The following is a 20,422-nucleotide window of genomic DNA, read 5'->3' as shown; positions in this document are numbered from 1 at the left end:
ATATAAATTCTCAATTAATTTTCGCATCATATATGATCCAGGATGGTCTAACTGGTCACGCCAAGTAGTAAACGCATTTGTATTAGTAAACTTCCGGTTTACTTTAACATGTGTTTTAATTGTACTAAATTGTAACAAATTGATATTTTTATTATCATTTCTTTTGTGACATTTATTACTAGAAATGTCTAAATCAATGTGAAGTCTATAATGCCACCAAGTCAATCAATATAATTTTCAAATAATTATATGCAGTATTCACTTCAAGGAATATGCCAAAATCTTCAAATGCCCAAAAATCTATTAATATCAAACTTTGAGAGTGGATCTTATTTTCTAGGTGTACAACAAGTACATAACCAATGACTTTTCATACATAAGTTTTCTCTTTTGCAAGTTCTCATCAGTAATATTTTACCACGTAATTTTAATTGAGAATTTATTCTGAATATTATAGAGTTATACTCACAGTTTTTTAAAAAACTTGCAACTTGAGGTGCATCCAACCATAACGAGCTTTAGATAGAATTATCATATTCTATTACTCATAAGTAGATCTTTCACAATCAAATATTTTGCTTTCAACCCTTTTAATAGGGATGATGACAAAAGAATATCACAAAGATTATAAATTAATAACCCAATCTCCCTTTTTATTCATATGAAATATAATATTTTCTTCATTCAAAATCTCAATATAAGATCCATTATGAATATCTTTTAAAACCAATGGATTAACCATCACAAGGTATTAATATAATAGCTCTTCGGAGCTTTCGACTAATTTTGTACTAACAAATATTGGAATAATATTGGTTTGTTTTATTGCCAAATAAGATAAATATTCTCTATCTATAATGATAGAATTCATTACTACATTTTCATATCATTCCTCAAAGAATATTAATGAAATAAAATATTTGGGCATACACCACATATGTGGTCAATAATCTTTCATATCATATTGATAACATAAGTTATCTTTATCCTTTGAAAAGTTATCTTGAGAACTCTCATTGTTCTCTTATTTATTACTATGTTCCTATTTTTAGCGGTCCATGAGTATATCTTTTATTTTCTTTATGTTTACATTCATTTCGAGAAATGCAACAAATCTAGTAGGACGGACTTATAAACATCCCAATAGATTATTATTTCATAATCACCATCGCAAACATGCGTGAGATTTCAATCAGAATCTATCTATGCATGTTGTCATGATTAGTCTCCAATTATAATAAATAATAAATAAAATATAGTAAAATATACCTGAAGATCTTTAACATCCTCGTCATCACTAGAAGGTATGAGATAGTTTGAAAATATTCTTGATTTCATATAGATAATGGTATCAAATCTTTGACCATCCTTAAGAACAAAAAATAAAATAAGTTAATCAAAATAATGATAACGTAGAATGAAAGAAGAATGAAAAATAATAATCAAATATGAAACATTAAATAAAAGAAACTTCCTGTAAAAATTTGCATCTTATCATAAAAGATATTGAAAATCATGAAGGATAAATTTGATCGTCGATAAAAGGAACTATCACTTTGAGCAAGATCATGCTGATAACGTTTTATAAAATAAAGAGAGGTGGAGAGAATAAAGAACAAAGAAAATATGAAAGCAACAGAGAATGAACTTTATTGATCAAAAGGGATGATTACAATGCTTCATCAGAGTCTCTATTTATAGGCATAAGAAGTATAAAAGAAGTAGATATCTAATTCTAATAACTATTAGAATTTAAAGTATATTAAAACTTTATCTTGATCATGATGGACATCCACTTAATAAGATATTCATGATAAAAAATATTTTAAAATTAAAAATTATAAAAAAACATATTTTAAGTTTAAAATTAATTAATTTACATGTAAATATACATATTTATGTATGTTACACGTAAATATATTTTTCTTATAGTACGTGAATATGTTATTAATTTTTAAAAATTAAGGTATATTAAATTACATTAACATGTCAATAATAATTAAATTATAGTACATTCATTGATTGAGTCTTAGCTCGGCTGCTATTATATTCTTGTTAGTTTAAGAAAGCATGGATTTGAGTGCGTTAAAGTGCATTTATATTCCTATTTAAGAGTTGAGGAGGAGTTATAGGTAGTTTTAGACACTATATCAAAAAATATTTATGACATATCTACGATAAAATGAAAATTAAACATGATTTTGATTGAAATGGTTAGGGTTAGGGAGTGAATAGTATGGAATTTTGGGTTCAAATTCCATTTAAGGGTGTGAATTTTTTGGTTTCATACGAATTAAGTGACCACACTGAATTAATTTGGTTAACCGGTTGGTCACCTGAATTAATTTGGTTAGAGGTCAGCTCCGAGTTTTTTAAAAATTCAATTATCAATTCATTCATTTCTAACCAGATAATTAATCGATTTAATCAAATAACCAAAATTAATGATATTATATTTATTATATCTACAAGCCGAAACCCAATATATTATATATAAACCCAATATGTATTATATATCTAAAATCCAATATATATATAAACTAAATAGATTTATAAAGTAAATAGGTCAAAGAAAAAATATTATGAAAAATAAAATAAAAATAAAATTGTTGAGGTAATATTATGAGGAGTAAGAGCAATGCTAACACTGCTCAAACTCATGAACCTGCCATATGTAAATTTTGGTAACAAAATCTTTGAGCTTTAATTTTTTGTTGACACTTTGGACATGTGTAATGTAACATCCCAAAAACTGAGTTAGAAGAAATTGCATTTTGAAACCAAGAATGGTCTTCCCTCAATTTTGAGTTTAGATTTTGGAAATTTTTATAAATAATTGATTTGGTTTGGTGGTTGAGTGTTTTGGCTATATGTGTGAGGTGCTAGGTTCAAATCTTGTTTCTGGAAATTTTGCTATTTTGCTTAAACCCTTACCTGGGAATGTGTGGGTTATAAGTTAATTGTGTGCAATTTATATGAAGAATGAGCTTGTTGGTTCAATGGTTAAGCATTTATATACTCTTGGTCTTGTGTTCAAGTCTCGGTAAAAGCTATAAAAATGTTTTTACTGAAATGCCTTGTGGGGTAGTTTATTTTAGTTAATTAGACTTTCCCCAAAATAAAAAATCTCTTTTTCTTTTCACATTATTTTCATTTTTTATTTCTAACGTTACTCTTTGCTTCCTTCTTCATTGTTTCGGTTTCACCATTTCAAGTTCCTTTCTTTTTCCTATGTTATGTTACACTATTTTTGTACGAGGTATGACTTCTCCTTTCTAGTTCAATTCGTTGGCCTGTAAGTTCGATTTAAATTTTTGGTGTCGAAAGTTCTTTGATGTAACCTCGATTCTAGAATGTTAGTTTTTGGCGATTTGACTGCGAGTTAACCGTTTGTTGAAAAATTACTTGTCATTTAGGGATGGGAACTCATCCTTGTTATTTCTGCTTCGGATCCGTACATGTGTGTACCGAAAACCCCTTCTTCTTCAAATTTTAGTCATTAAAAAATGGGACTGTCGACGCCACACGATCGTTTTCCAGGCCATATAACTTACTGTTCACAAAAATTGGAGGCACACGGGCTTGTGCCCAGACCATATATATGGTTATGAATTGTGCAGGGTTCACACGGGCCAGTGACATAGGCATGTGTTCAGGCTGTGTAACTCACTGTTTGTGAATTAGGACCTCACAGGCAAAGAACATGGGCATGTGTCACGTCGTGTGGGACATATGGGCGTGTGCCAAACTATGTGTAGTCACACGGGCTAGTTCGGGCTAGTTCTCTAGGCCAGCTGAAACCACAAGGGCGTGTGAAACAATATTTGGAATTTTTCGCTTGGGCCACAATCATTGCTCGAAACAAATGCAAGCCTACGTAGGGTCCCTACAATCTGAATTAGACTGTATAACTTGATATATGATGATCTGACGATGAACAACTTGGGAACGGTACGTATGTTTGCTATGTTTAACCTAAATACATAGAAACTGTCACAATGTAGTGTGCTATTGTATAATGTATGTGAATTATCCAAGTACGGTCTATATTCTGTTAAGTTTGTCGGTACGCCTCTGCGTTACTCTATTCATGAAGAATATACGATATTTGAATATGTTAGATTGATTGTTACTGATCCTGACTCATAACCGTGCACGTGAGTTCATGGAAAATATGATATGATCTGTTGATGATTGATAAGTCTGTCTTACAAAACATGCACTCCAATGTCTACTAATTCTGTTATTGAATGACAGCATTACTTACACGCTCATCACACTGATTTTGTATATGCATGCCATGACACATTGCATGGGATTTTGGTTGATGCGAAAGGAGGAAGTTTTTAGTAGTTTAATAATCTGCATAATCTGGTGGGTTATCCACAATTTTGTTTTAGCAACTTGATTGTGATATAGTGGCTTGACCACGTATATCTAGTCTGGTAGTTTTAACTGCAAATATTCTGGTGGCATTGTCCACAGTTATCTATTGGTGTGATCTGGCTGGACAAGTTCTGGGGGAAATCTATTTTGGTGTGTAGCAAAGTTGAGTAGAATATTTTCTAATTAATCTGTAAGACCTCAAACCGGTCCTAGACGTTATGGCCGAATCTGATGATGTCACATGAGAGTGTTTTTAAACAAACGTATCGAATCATAAACCGTTCTAATAGTCGAATTGTTTGAAAACATTTCTTTATCGCGAAAGCTTTTGAAACCCATTTATTATTATTATTTTAAGAAACAATTTCTATTTATGAAAAACTCTTAGTTTATTTAAGGAAAACCATATTTTGATGTTGTAGCTTATAAACCATATTCACAGCTCAAAACCCAAATAAAAACCTGAAGTCCAAGTCCAAAATTACATCAAAATTTCTAAAAACAATGATTAAGCAAAAGCAGAAAGTTCATAAACCAAAATGTATGTGGTCGTGGTCACCGTCGAGTCCTCCACTGCACCAATCCGCCTACTGTTGGGGATTACCTGAACAGATAAACAAATAAAGGGGTGAGTTTTTGCAAACTCAGTGTGTACATCCCCACAGACCAGCATGCATGCAATTAGATAACAGAATACAATCATAATTCGGCCTGAACCCTTACAGAATCGGTGTGGGCCTTAGCCCACTCAGAAACAGAATCGGTTACAATCTAAAGCCTTAGCCCATCTTAGATGTAGCATGCATAACAGATCAGAATAACAGAAACGTGCCCACCAACCCTGCACACCAACTCCATCCAACCCAACACACCATGTAGGGATGAAATTAACCCACCCATCCCTACACACCAAATATGGGGATAAAATCAATCCATCCAACCCTACACACCATAGAGTACAATATTGCGGTACATGTCATAAGTATGCAGCTTAGCTGTCAAATAATAGGCTTATGAAACCTTTTAGTAACTTCATTCTCTTCATCAAACCCACCCTGATGTAATATATCATACAAGAATGGCATGCTATAATGCAGATTAACAGACATATACTCATAATCAGAACAGAACATATATATACTTAGTGTAACATGTTATCACATACATCACAATATCCTATATCACAGAACAGGGGTCTAAGTACTGCTTACCTACCCTACGACAGGTCACAGTCATCTTGGGCGACCCGTGTAACCTTACAGTACATTTCAGAGAAATGGGCTCACACGCCCATGGGGCTTGCCCGTGTGGGCCCACAAGCCCATGTGGCCCACACACGGCCCAAATTGGCCCTGGTTGTGTGGATCACATGGCCTGGCCTAAATTTGCACACGCTCGTGTGGCCAATACGGCCCAATTGACCGAGTCCGTGTCTCGCACACGGCCTACTAGCCACCACACGGCCGTGTCCGTCGCGCCCCTATCGCGTGCAAACAGCCTAGTTCGTCGACCACACGCCTGTGTACTACCACACAGCCTACCATACGGGTGACCACACGCTCGTCTGGCGTCGACAGAATTATTTTCGGCTTTCGTCAATTCTCATTTTCTACGCAATTAGAGTACACACCTGGCATCGTTTCGAAGCTAACGCAACCACAAGCACTCCAGAACCTAATATCGAACAGTACATCACTTAGTTAGTCACTTAAACCGAGTTACTAAGGATAGGCAAATTCTGAAAATTAACAACGATCTTACCTCTAACGATCAACAACAGTTCCTCACTGACTAGAGCACCGTTTTAGTAGTCCACGGCACCTTGATTGTCTCCTAAACAGAAAACAGTCTCTTAACAACCCAACAATCATAAAAACGAGACAAAACGCACCCCTACACTTACCAAATTCATGCCAAACGCAGAGATAAGTAATGATGATGGAAAAAGACAAAAAACTAATTTTAAAATGAAGTAAAATCGGTAGCAAACAGGGGATTTTTGGCTGGGGAAAAAAAAGAAAAGAAAGTGGAGAGGGAAATTTTACAGAGGAAATTTGGCAGATAGGGAGAGCAGAATATTTGGGTAACTCCCAAATTCCTTGTTTTGCTCTCACTAAACCTCAACTGTTGCAAATACTCAGTATCCCAAGCCAACTCAAACACTTCCAAGGCATTAGCAGCAAAAATACTGTCTTCGTTCAAACTCGAACCCAAGACCTCCCTTACACCAGCACTCCACTTATCCACCAGACTAGTAGACCCATTCTTGCATATTTTAATAAACAAATACTTATAAGCTTATTAACCAAAGTTAAGGCTTTATTCAAATCAGAACCAAATTTTTTCCCAAGCTAATGCTTGAACTCAGGACTTCTCAGACACTCCCAAAACACATAACCACTGAAGTAGATATAAATTTGTGTCAACTAATTATGGAAACATATTTACAAAATTTGGGGAGTTACAAATCTACCCCCTAAAAGAAAATTTTGTCCTCGAAATTTTACCTGATCAGAAAAGGTGAGGATACTACTGTCGCATCGAATCCTCCGGCTCCTAAGTGGCCTCCTCAGTGCTATGATTCCGCCACAGCACCTTCACTAAAGGGATAGTTTTGCTACGCAGAACCTTAACGTCATGATCTAGGATCTAAACTGGCTCCTCAAATGTTAAACCTGGTCTAACCTCAATCTCCTCCACAGGCACTATGTGTGTGGGATCAGAGCGATAGTATCTCAACATTGAGACGTGGAACACATCGTGTATGCAATCTAACTCTGAAGGTAGCTCCAACTGATATGCGACTGGCCCTACTCGCTTCAGAATCTGGTACTACCCAATAAACCGAGGGCTTAGCTTGCCCTTGGGACCGAACCTCAAAACCTTCTTCCAAGGCGAGACCTTAAGAAAAACCAAGTCCCACACAGAATACTCAATGTCCTTCCTCTTTAAATCAGCAAAGGACTTCTGTCTATCAGAAGCCACTTTCAATCGATCTCGAATCAAGCGGACCTTATCCTCAGTCTCCGATACTAACTCTGGACCCAGAACTAGTCGCTCACCCAACTCAGTCCAGCATAGGAGAGTGCGACACTGATGACCATACAATGCCTCGTAAGGTGCCATCTGTAAACAAGACTGATAGCTGTTGTTGTAAGCGAACTCTGCTAATGGCTAGTACTCTTCCCAACTGCCTCAGAAATCTATAATTGAACCCCTCAACATTTCCTCTAGTATCTGAATCATCCTCTCTGACTAACTATCTGTCTGAGGATGGAAAGCAGTACTGAAGTCTAACCTCAAACCCAAAGCCTCATGAAGCTTTTTCCAAAATTGAGACGTAAAACGAGGATTCCTATAAAAAATGATCGAGACTGGTACCCCATGCAGCCTCACAGTCTCAGAAATGTACAGTTTGGCCAACTTTTGTAGGGAGGAGATCATCCTAACAGGAATGAAATGTGCAGTCTTAGTCAATCGATACACGATGACCCAAACAAAATCCTTCTTAGTGGGTGTTAGGGGTAACCCACTAACGAAGTCCATCATTACTCGCTTTCATTTCCATATCAATATCTTAACTAGCTGCAGCAGACCCGAAGGTAACTGATGCTCAGCCTTAACCTGCTGACAAGTCAAATAGTGAGCAACAAAATCAGTAACCTCACATTTCAACCCTAGCCACCAGTACAACTCTTGAATATCTCCGTACATCTTGTTTCCTCCAGGATACATAGCATAAGGGCTACTATACACCCCCCTCAAAATCGACAGTCTCAAATCTTCATCATTCGGTACACAAATCCCACCGTGAAAATATAATACCCCATCACTGTTAATTCCAAAATCAGTGGTAACACCATCCTCTACTTGACAGAAACGTAACTCTAGACACTTACCCCCTTCTGCTTATCTCTGATCTGATCAATCCATGTCGGTTTAACCTAAAGTTCTGCCAACAGACTCCCATCGTCAAAAAGACTCAGTCGAGCGAACATCACTCTCAGATCGGTCATAGACCTACGACTTAACGCATCGATCACCATATTAGCTTTACCAGGATGGTACTCAATACTGCAGTCATAATCCTTATGCAGTTCAACCCATCAACGCTACCTAAGGTTCAACTCCTTCTAGGTGAGGAGATACTTGAGGCTTTTGTGATCAGTGTAGATAGTACACTTCTCCCCGTACAGAGAGTGCCTCCAGATCTTAAGAGTAAAGACTACTGCAGCCAACTTTAATCATGTGTCGGATAATTAGCCTCATGAGTCTTGAGCTGACGAGACGCATACGCAACAAACTTGCCGTCTTACATCAGAACACAACCCAAACCCACATTAGACACATCACTGAATACTACGAAGTCCTTACCAGGTTCAGGCTGAACCAGAACAGATGCCTGTGTTAACACGGTCTTGAGTTTCTCAAAGCTCTTCTGCTGTGCATCAGTACACAAAAAAAGAACTCCCTTACGTAGTAACTTAGTCATCGGAGCAGCAATAAAAAAAAACCCCTCTATGAAATATCGATAATATCCTGCCAGCCCCAGAAAACTACGGATTTTCAACACATTCCTCATCTGTTTCCAACTCAACACAACCTCAGTCTTATGATGAACTACACAAATCCCCTCTGCAGAAACCACATGCCCCAGAAATGTCACCTCTCGCAGCCAGAACTCACACTTGCTGAACTTTGCATACAGCTGTTTCTCATGAAGAATCTGCAGAACCACTTTGAGATGCTCATCGTGCTGATCCTCCGTGTTAGAATACAACAAGATATTGTTGATGAAAACCACCAAAAACTGATCTAAGTAGGGCTGAAACACACGATTCATCAAGTCCATAAATGTCGTTGGTGCATTAGTCAATCCAAAGGGCATAAGTAGGAACTCGTAATGTCCATAACGAGTCCTAAATGTCGTCTTATGCACATCAGCCTCCTTTACTTTCAACTGATGATAACCTGATCGCAGATCAATCTTAGAGAACACTAAAGCCCCTCTGAACTACTCAAACAAGTCGTCTATGCTCAGAAGTGGGTACTTATTCTTAATCGTCAACTTGTTCAACTAACGGTAGTCGATAAACATCCTCATTATACTGTCCTTCTTCTTTACGAATATAACAGGTGCTCCCTACGAAGACACACTGGGCCGAATGAACCCCCGATCCAACAACTTTTGAATCTGAGCCTTGAGTTCAGTCAGCTCTTTCGGTGCCATTCGATAAGGGGCGATAAACACCGGAGCTGTGCCTGGAAAAAACTCAATCCCAAACTCCACCTCATGGTTCGAAGGTAATCCCGGTAGTTCCTATGGGAAAACATCTGGAAAGTCCCTCACCATTCGTATGTCCTTAATCGAAGAGTCCCAGACCCAGCAACACTGATATAAGTCAAATTTGCCTCACACCCTTCCTTACTAACTTCTCCGCCACTAATGCAGATATCACATTAGTCAGATAATCTCATCGTTCCCTAATCATGACTATCTCAATACCCTCCTCGGTTCTAAGAACAATCCTTTTTGCAGTTCAATTCAGACTTACTTGGTGTTTAACCAATTAGTCCACACCCAAAATTAGATCAAACTCCCAAAATGGAAGCTCCATCAGATCAGCCAGAAATACAGTTCCTTGGACCTCTAACGGTATGTCTCTAATGGTATTTCACTAGAAGTACTCTCAAATGGTAACCCTAAGGTCTCAGACACCGTACTAGTTACATAAGAATGTGTAGAGCCTATATCTATCAAAGCAAAGTAAGGTACATTAAAAATTAAGAATGTACCCGTGATGACGTCTAGAGTATCTCAGTCCTCACGACAACGTACAGCATAAACCAACGCAGGCTGCCTTACCTCAGTCGGTCTAATACCTCTGCTCAGTGCTCTCTGTCCTCGGCCCACGCTGTTACCACCCCTAGCCTGACCTTGGCCCCTAGATGGATGCTGAACTACCCTCGGCGGCTGTGCAGTCTCAATAGTCGGAGCTTGCATCTAATTAGCCCTCAATGGACAGTCCTAAACATGATGCTTAGTAGACCCATATCTAAGATAGACTCCAGTATCCCTCCAACACTCGCCCGGATGGCGCCTATTACAGTGCTGACAAGTCGTCATCTCAGTAGATGCAACAATAAGCCCAATTTTTACGGGCCCATCAGACCTGGCCTTTTTCTCTGGCCTCATTCCAGAATTCAAAGGCTCTGCATACCTCTTAGCCTTCCCTCTGTCTCGGCTTTGGCACTCAGCGCGCTTTACTTTCTCAGCAATCTTGGCATTCTCGACCAATACTGCAAACTCACGCTCCCTCTGCGGAGATATCAGCACCCTCAAGTTATCCCTAAGGCCATCCTCAAAACGGACACAACGCTCAAACTCGATCCCCACCATGCCTCACATAAAACGGTTCAACCTCAAAAAATTAGCCTCATATTAAGCCATTGAATGATCTCCCTGGGTGAGATTCAGGAACTCACGCCTCCTAGCGTCGATATAACTGGCCCTCACATATTTGCTCTGGAAAGCCATTTTAAACAGATCTCATATCAACCGGTCGGGCTGAGTGCCCTCCTTAACCGTCAACCACCACTGATACGCTTTATCGCGAAGTAGTGAAACAGCCCCTTTGAGCTTCTGCTCAGCAAAAAAATCCAGATCGTCCATAATGCGCTCCATGGCCTCCATCCAGTACTCGGCCACATTAGGAGCAACTCCAGCGATGACCCTAAATACCTTAGCCTCATTAGACAAGAGTCGTTCTGTAACTGACCCACAGCCCTCAGAACTAGTGTTGGGCCCAGCGACCCTCTCCAAAATTCGTAACATGGCTTGGGACAGTGCGTCGTCCCCAACCATACGATCATGAGACCCTGAACCAATCTTTATCACGGGTGATACCGGCGTCTCGTAAGTGTCCAGATTCAGAATCATATTAAATGGTAGGGACTCAGCTCGAGCCCCTCTACGGCCTCTACCTCGGCCTCTAGTACCCCATCCATGAGTATCACGTGTGCTCATCGTAATTTTGAATTAGTCTGTATTAAAATTTTTTATGCAAATTAGTTTATAGTTTCGATTTTTATTAACAAATATTTTATGCAGTAAAGTTAACAGAGTATTCAGAGTCTGTTATCTCAAATCGCAGTTTACTACAATTTTCAGTCTACAATTACTAGAGTTTTTCAACAGATTCTACTACTTATAGTAGTTTCATAGCAAATTAACAGTATTTTCAAACAAATCCAAATAGAATTTCAATAAATATTCTAAGTATGCTTTCAGACAAGTCTAAATAGAGTTTCAGGAACTTACAGGATTGGCGTCGGAGACTCGGTGTACCACCATTTTTCAAAAATATTTCAGATCGTTTTTTTCAAATCATTTCTTAAAAACCAAATTTAAAAACCAATCCAAAGTCAATTTTTGTAACCTGGCTCTAAAACCACTAAATGTAAAACCCCAAACCTGACCTAGACGTTATGGCCAAATCTGATGATGTCACATGAGAGTGTTTTTAAACAAACCGTATCAAATTATAAACCGTTCTAATAGTTGAATTGTTTGAAAACATTTCTTTATCACAAAAGCTTTTGAAACCCATTTATTATTATTATTTTAAGAAACAATTTCTATTTATGAAAAACTCTTAGTTTATTTAAGGAAAACCATATTTTGATGTTGCAACTTATAAACCATATTTACAGCTCAAAACCCAAATAAAAACTTGAAGTCCAAGTCCAAAATTACATCAAAATTCCAAAAAAACAACGATCAAGCAAAAGCAGAAAGTTCATAAACCAAAATGTATGTGGTCGTGGTCACCATCGAGTCCTCCATTGCACCAATCTGCCTACTGTTGGGGATTACCTGAACAGATAAACAAATAAAGGGGTGAGTTTTTGCAAACTCAGTGTGTACATCCCCACAGACCAGCATGCATACAATCAAATAACAGAATACAATCATAATTTGGCCTGAACCCTTACAGAATCGGTGTGGGCCTTAGCCCACTCAGAAACAGAATCGGTTACAACTTAGGACCTTAGCCCATCTCAGATGTAGCATGCATAACAAATTAGAATAACAGAAACATGCCCACCAACCCTGCACACCAACCCCGTCCAACCCAACACATTATGTGGGGATCAAATTGACCCACCCATCCCTACACACCAAATATGGGGATAAAATCAACCAATCCAACCCTACACACCATAGAGTACCATACTGCGGCACATGTCATAAGTATGCAACTTAGCTGCCAGATAATAGGCTTATGAAGCCTTTCAGTAACTTCCTTCTCTTCATCAAACCCATCCCGATACAATTCATCATACAAGAATGGCATGCTATAATGCAGATTAACTAACATATACTCATAATCAGAACAGAACATATATATATACTTAATGTAACATGTTATCACATACATCACAATATCCTATCACAGAACAGGGGTCTAAGTCATGCTTACTGACCCTACGACAGGTCACAGTCGTCTTGGGTGACTCGTTCAACCTTACAATACATTTTAGAGAAATAGGCTCACACGCCCATAGGGCTTGCCCGTGTGGGCCCACACGCCAGTATAGCCCACACGGTCTAAATTGGTCTTGGCCATGTGGATCACACTGATTGGCCCAAATTTCTACAAGCTCGTATGGTTCACCCGTGTGGCCCACACGGCCTAATTGACCAAGCTCGTGTCTTACACACGGCCTACCAGCCATCACACGGCCATGTCCGTCACGCCCATATCGCGTGCACACTGCCTGGTTCGTCGACTACACATCTGTGTACTGCCACACGGCCTACCACATGGCCAACCACACACCCGTCTGGCGTTGACAGAATTATTTTCGGCTTTCGCCAATTCTCATTTTCTACGCAATCGAAGTACAACCTGGTATCGTTTTGAAGCTAACGCAACCACAAGCACTCCAGAACCTATTATGGAACAGTACATCACTTAGTTAGTCACTTAAACAGAGTTACTAAGGACAGGGAAATCTCAAAAATTAACAACGACCTTACCTCTAATGATCAACGGCAGTTCCTTACTGACTAGAGCGTCGTTTTAGCAGTCCACAGCACCTTGATTGTCTTATAAACAAAAAACAATCTCTTAACAACCCAACAATCATAAAAACGAGACAAAACGCACCCCTACACTCACCGAATTTGCGCCAAACGTAAAGATAAGTAATGATGATGGAAAAGGACCAAAAACTAATATTAAAATGAAGTAAAATCAGTAGCAAACAGGGGATTTTTGGCTGGGGAAGAAAAAGAAAAGAAAGTGGAGAGGGAAATTTTGCAGAGGAAATTCGGCAAAGAGGGATAGCAAAATACTTGGGTAACTCCCAAATTCTTTGTTTTGCTCTCACTAGACCTCAACTGTTGCAAATACTCAGTATCCCAAGCCAACTCAAACACTCCCACGGTATTTGTAGCAAATATATTGCCTTCGTTTAAACTCGAACCCAAGACCTCCCTCACACCAGCACTCCACTTATCCACCAGACCAGCAGGCCCATTCTTACATATTTTAATAAACAAATACTTATAAGCCTATTAACCAAAGGCAGGGCTTTATTCAAATAAGAACCAAAATTTTTCCCAAGCTAAGGCTTGATCTCAAGACTTCTCAGACACTCTCAGAACACATAACCACTGAAGCAGATACTTTTTTGTGTCAACTAATTACGGAAACATATTTACAAAATTTGGGGCATTACAACTGTATTCTGATCTATTTGAAAAATACTGCATCTACGTAAACATACACGTTCTGTTCTGCTCTGTTCCGTTCTACTCTGCTCCATTCTTTTCTGCTTAGTCCTGTTCTGTTCTGTTCCATTATGTTCTGTTCTGCTCTATTAAGTTCTGTTCTGTTTTACTTGTTTTGTTCTGTTCTTTTCTATTTTGCTTTTTTCTATTGTACCACCTTTTTGAAATCTTTGTGATACTTTAGATATGTTCCGTACTGGTTATACAACTGCTATTAAGTTTTTTTTACATTACTACGATTTATATATTACACTCTGTTTGTTTGTATGTGAGTTTGGTTATATGCAGTGCTTGGTAACTCACCATTTTTCTTACCTTTACCTGTTCAGAAAAACATCTGATTTAGGATTGGAAGGCGTACAAGAGCTCGAATTGTTTTGCACTAAAATAACTACGATTTAATCTTTTAGGTTTGTAATAAGTTTTGGACTTACCTTGTGACACCCCTAATGTGACCCTAGTCGGAGAGTGGTTTCGGGACCACGAAACCGAGTCACAAGAATAATTAGGTGTTATATTCCGTGCTTATTGTATGTGGAATTTGTATGCGTAAATATTTCGTGTCTCGATTTTTATTAATTAGGTGCAAATTTATAAGAAAGGACCCATGTGCTAGGACTTGAAAATGTGATAGGTGTATTTTTAAGTGGCCTAATAATGCATGAAGTGAAATAAATGGAGTTGCATGTCAATTATCCCATTCCCTAAGGTGGATGGCCGGCCATGACAAATTATGGGCAAGGGGAAACATGTTCCCAACATGTTTTACTAATGGATGATGTTAGAAATAATAAACAACTAAGCATGGGTGAGAAAAGAATGAAAAAAAAATGTGTGTGAGAGAGTAGCATCCCCCATTCTCAGTGCAACCAAGAAGAGAAAACAAAAAAATTTGTTCATGCTTGCTCTCTCCCTTTTTGGCCGAAAATACTAAGAGGAAGAAGGGATTTTTGCTTCATTTCCTTTGTTTAGAAGAGATCTAGAAGGAGATTTGGCTAAATTTGCATCAAGATTAAGGTATGTATGAGGTTGTGTTGGGAGTTTCATGCATGTTTTGGTTGCTAACTTGATGTGCATGTTAGCCATGGCTCAAATCTTTGTTATGCCATGGAAATGGTATTTGGCCAAAGTTGTTATGGTGATAAAGCCATTGCATGCTAAGTGTGAAGCTTGATGATGATGCATGCAATGATGGATTGTCTACTCTTGAGTAAGATTTTGAGTTTTCTTTTGTTTTATCATGATTGAAGTTGAAAAGGAGCATGATTGTCATATTCGCCATGATGCATTCATGAGCATGGTTCATGCTTCTTGCATGTTAGTTAAAATTTGTGTTTTGGATGGCTATGGACACCTTGAAATTCGCCATGCTCATATATGTATATATATGTTTGCACATGATGTTTTGGTTATGAAGGAAGTGATGAATAAGTTTGTTTAAAGAAGAAGATGTTGAAGAATAATTGTGAAATTGCAAGCACAATTCGCCTAGCACACATATAAGTGCTTGATGCTATATTATAAGTTTTGAGCCACAATATGCAAAGCATTAACTAGTAAAATGCATGCTGTTTTTGTGAGGTATTAAGTGCATAATTGGCCTCAACATGTACATGAATATTCGGCCTTGGGTAGCCTATTGAAGGCCTTAGCATTTCCTTGATGCTCAAATAAATTGTATTGAATTGCTTGATGTAGTATAAAATGTGCATGACCATTGTGTATTCAAGCTAAAGGGTGGCCATATGACCATTTAAACTCCTTTTCATATTCGGCCATAAGCTAGCACAATGAGGTTTTAATAAATTGAATTTGTTTGAATTAGCTCAAGAGCTTAGAGGACCACAATTGGACAAGGGGAAGGAGAAAGTGATCGAATAGCCGAAAAAGCAGTTCGACAACATCCGAGGTAAGTCCTCAAGAAGTGACCCTACTTGAATTATGTGAAATAAAGTATGGATGTGTATTGATTATTGATTATGTGTGTATGAGCATTTGAATTCTACCCGGCTAAGTCCCAAGGCGAATATGCTTGTAATTATATTTATGTTTGAGCCTTAGTAACTAAAATGAAATATGTATGTCCAATGATTATTGATGTATGTGTACATGAGAAATTGAATGATATCGGGCTAAGCCCAAGACAATTATGTGGAAATTATATTCGGTTAAGACCAAGGCAATTGTGCAAGTGGCTATATCCGGCTAAGACCAAGGCATTCGTATGAAGTCATTCTATCCGGCTAAGACCAAGGCATTTGTGCACATGGTTATATCCGGTTATATTCAAGAATCTTGGGCTGGAGGTGAGTGTTGGTTGCTGTAATAAATTCAATTAGTACACCGAAAAGCCCAAAGAATAAGGTACGTTTATATGTGCATTGAAAGTCGACACGTTTGAGCAACATTCGCTCAATCGACTAATGAATTTCAGTTATTGACTTGATTGATACTTTGTGAAAGTATATAATGATGAAGTGTGAAATAAGAATGTGTATTAATGAAATGATGCATTTGGCTATGTGAATGTATTGCTGTAATTAGAGTTGATTATATTCCTTGAGACTTACTAAGCATAAAAATGCTTACCCCGTTACTTTGGCTCTCTGTTTTATAGATTTTGCTCGATAGCAATCAGATTCGGGATCAATAAAGTCGAAGTCATCCACACTATCAACGCCTCTATTTTGGTATAAATTTTGTTTGAACTTTGAAATGGCATGTATAGGACTACCCCTGTTAGTTTAAAAATGTGGTGATGTATATGTATACGGCCATGCGAAAATGGCTCGTAAAAAGGAAGCATGAATTTAGACTATTTGTGGTTTGTATGTATATATTTGGTGTCATGATGTGGCTATGGATTGGAAATGAGAATGTTGGTCACATGATCAGCCATTGGCATGGTTAAAATGATCATATATGAACCTATGTATGGCAAGACTAGTTGGTTCATGGAGACTACCAAATAGGTAAGACCTACCTTAAAAACAGATGCTGCCAGCTGCAGTGACGTGAATGTGAAAAATCACCAAAATTCATAGGAATGGTATTAAATAGGGAATAAGCTATGTAAATGAACCTTGATGAGTCTATTTTCATATGGAAGAAACGAAATGGTCATAGGAGTTACATGTTAAGAGATATTGAAGCTATTGTGAAACAGGGCCAGAACGGTTTCTGGGTCCCCTGTCGCAACTTTAAAAATTTACTATAAATTATCCAGAAATAATTAGGAGACATACCTTATATGTACAGATTCCATTTTGAGTCTAGTTTCATTAGAAGCAAACAGCACCAGCATTAAAGCCCTGTACAGAGAGATATTCAAGTTATACCGCGCGAAGGTCAGAGCAGTCGATCCCTGTAACATGGGTGACTTTAACTAATAAACTGTACCAATTGGCCCTACCAAAACTTCTAGAAATAAATTCATGGATGGATATATGAGTCTAAATTCAGGGAAAATTTACGAAACCAGTTTCCGAGTTTTGAAACTCGAGATATGATTTTTAAGGCGAAGGTGACGCAGTCTTCCAGCCTGACTGGAAATGTCAAATTGGTGGGCAAAACATGTGATCTTGGCTTGTTAACCCCTCGTGTCCGATACCGGCGATGGTCTCGGGTTCAGGGTGTTACATACCTATTTCTTTTAAATAATCTCGTCAGTATTTTCCAAGTTCTGAAATGAAACTACAAAACCACCTAAATCGACTAAAACAAATTGCTGGTTTTCAAAGTTAAAACTCTGAAAAGAAACCAGTTTTTAATACGTTAGTGTAACCCTTCCAAATTCAGCTTAAACTTCTAAGTCGGTTTGGGGTGTTACATGTAAACTCATCTATGATATCCAAACTATTTATAGTAACTTATCTTGACGCCCGATTTGGATTTGATCAAGGAAATCGACTTTCCTGTTTTGAAGAGATTAGATCAAATCAACTAAACTTGAAAGCAGATCCTAAAGACTCAAGACTTATCCTGAACTTATTGAAAATATTCTCAAAGTTGATTCTCTTGTTGTTTTAATCTGGATATTGATTGTAATTGATCTAGTATGTTAGCCAGTCACGATTCCTTATAAATTGGGGAGATTTGTATAGGTGATAGACTAAACCATAAGCAGTTATTTCTATTTATTATAGAATATTTCTTTGAAGTGCATTGACTGTAAAATCAAGTATGTTACTTGGTTTTTATCCTAATTTCTCAAGGGGAAACTTATAGGAGAGTGATCTAGATTTTTGTTGATACAAAATACAACAAGAATGGATACAAGGAGGACAAGGAAGAGGTCAAAGTCACATTATGGAGGATAGTTCATCAGTAAAGGTCGAGAGCCTGAACAAGGCTAAGAGCTCAAGTTGATTGAGAGGGCAAATGTTCAGAGTAACCATAAGATGTTTAAGGGTCGATCCCCTATTCATAGTTTTCTAGGTTATTTATAGGAAAGGTCCCATTGTCCATTGATATGACCTTGGCTAGTGATCTGTCGTAATTTGATAGATCAAATTAGGATCTCCATTACATTAGAAGAGTTTGTTTTCAAGCCATTTAGGTGTTTTTTTCTTACTTTTGTCGATTTTTAGCTTTTGTTTTTAATAAGTGTGTAACACACGCATACCTGACCCGAACATCAGGTCAAAGCACTGTAATGTTACATTCGTTGCCATAGCAACTTCGAAGACTACACATCAATTAATAATTATAAAATTCAAATTATATCAAAACACTTGGAATAACTTATGTACATTCCATATTCTATAACCAAAATATCAAATCCATACTTTCTTCAAGCCTTGGTGATGTGATGAGATGAGATGCGTTAAAATCCCAACCAAAATCTAAAGCTTCAATTTGATCTTCCACCTACGCGTTTAAAACAACGTTAAGCTCGTGAAAGCTTAGTAAGTACCCAGGAAATCAATTCACGTTTTTACCTTGATTTCTATATATTAAAAATATTATTACTATTACAATTCTTGAATATATATTAATAATCAACTGAATATATTTTAACAATCAATAGATCATTCTGTATTTATAGGATTCATTATTATCATAATTCACTACTTTTATCTTTTTCATGGATTGACAGGGAAAAAAACTTTTACTAGTCTAATTCACTACATTATCACTTCACAGTTTAACAGAATTTGTTATCAATATCCTTTACTTGTCATCTCATTGTGCAACAAGAACTTTTCATCAGAACTTGTTTACCATAATATTTTATTTTATCATTATCTTTTATTATTTAATAGAATCCCAACGTAGAATTAATAAAATGCATACGATATACGAAAACAGTATAGTAATGCACCGAAATGCGCATTCAGAACAAAGAGCACGCTAAATTTTCCTTAATGGCATGCCATCTATATCCTATTAGTTCTCATCTCATCTACTTAGGAAATTATATCAGAATCAATTTAATTTCCTTATTTCATAACAAAATTTAAATACTTAGGACTTAATTTAATTTAGTCCACATTGTAACAATTCAAAATAGAATTTCCAACTTTCTTTAGTACATATAACTTATCTCACTACTTAATAAAAATTCCATTATTCACTGCTACAACTTACCATATTTCTCATATGTTACTTTTGCATATTTTGCAATTTAGTCCTTTTTGTTTTTCATAATTCTTTCATTTCACTAAAATAATTAACATAATAAATATAATTTAATAATTATTTCTATTAGTCACTATTCTTTTTAATTCAGTCTCACTCTCACTTTTCATACATATACTATTTCATTGCACTTTCTTATACATTTTATTTATCCATATTATATTTCACAATTTAACTACAATTTTACATTTTTTTCAATTTAATACTTATATTTCCACAACTTAAAGAACAATTGTAATTTGAATTACAATAATCATGTATTTTTGCATTCTCAACTACATTTTCACTTATCAAATAGTTTCCTCTAAACTTTCATAACTTTTCAATTTAGTCCCTTTTGTCATAAAAATCCAATATTCACTAATTAATCATATTAAATCAATTACACTTTAATCACATAACTTATATTAATATCTTGTATCACATATCAGTTTCTATGTATTTCACTTCTATTATTTCATCCACATATTTTTCAAGTTTGACAATTTAGTCCTTGTCATCATAAAAATTCCATCCTTTTCTACAATTTCACTTTTACAATACATTATGCATATTTCATCATCTTATAACACATTCATTAAATTTTTATCATATTTT

Source organism: Gossypium arboreum, chromosome 1 (assembly GCF_025698485.1).
Source record: "Gossypium arboreum isolate Shixiya-1 chromosome 1, ASM2569848v2, whole genome shotgun sequence".
Taxonomy (NCBI): Eukaryota; Viridiplantae; Streptophyta; class Magnoliopsida; order Malvales; family Malvaceae; genus Gossypium; species Gossypium arboreum.
The sequence above is the reverse complement of the archived record's forward strand: the minus strand, read 5'-3'. Positions refer to the sequence as shown.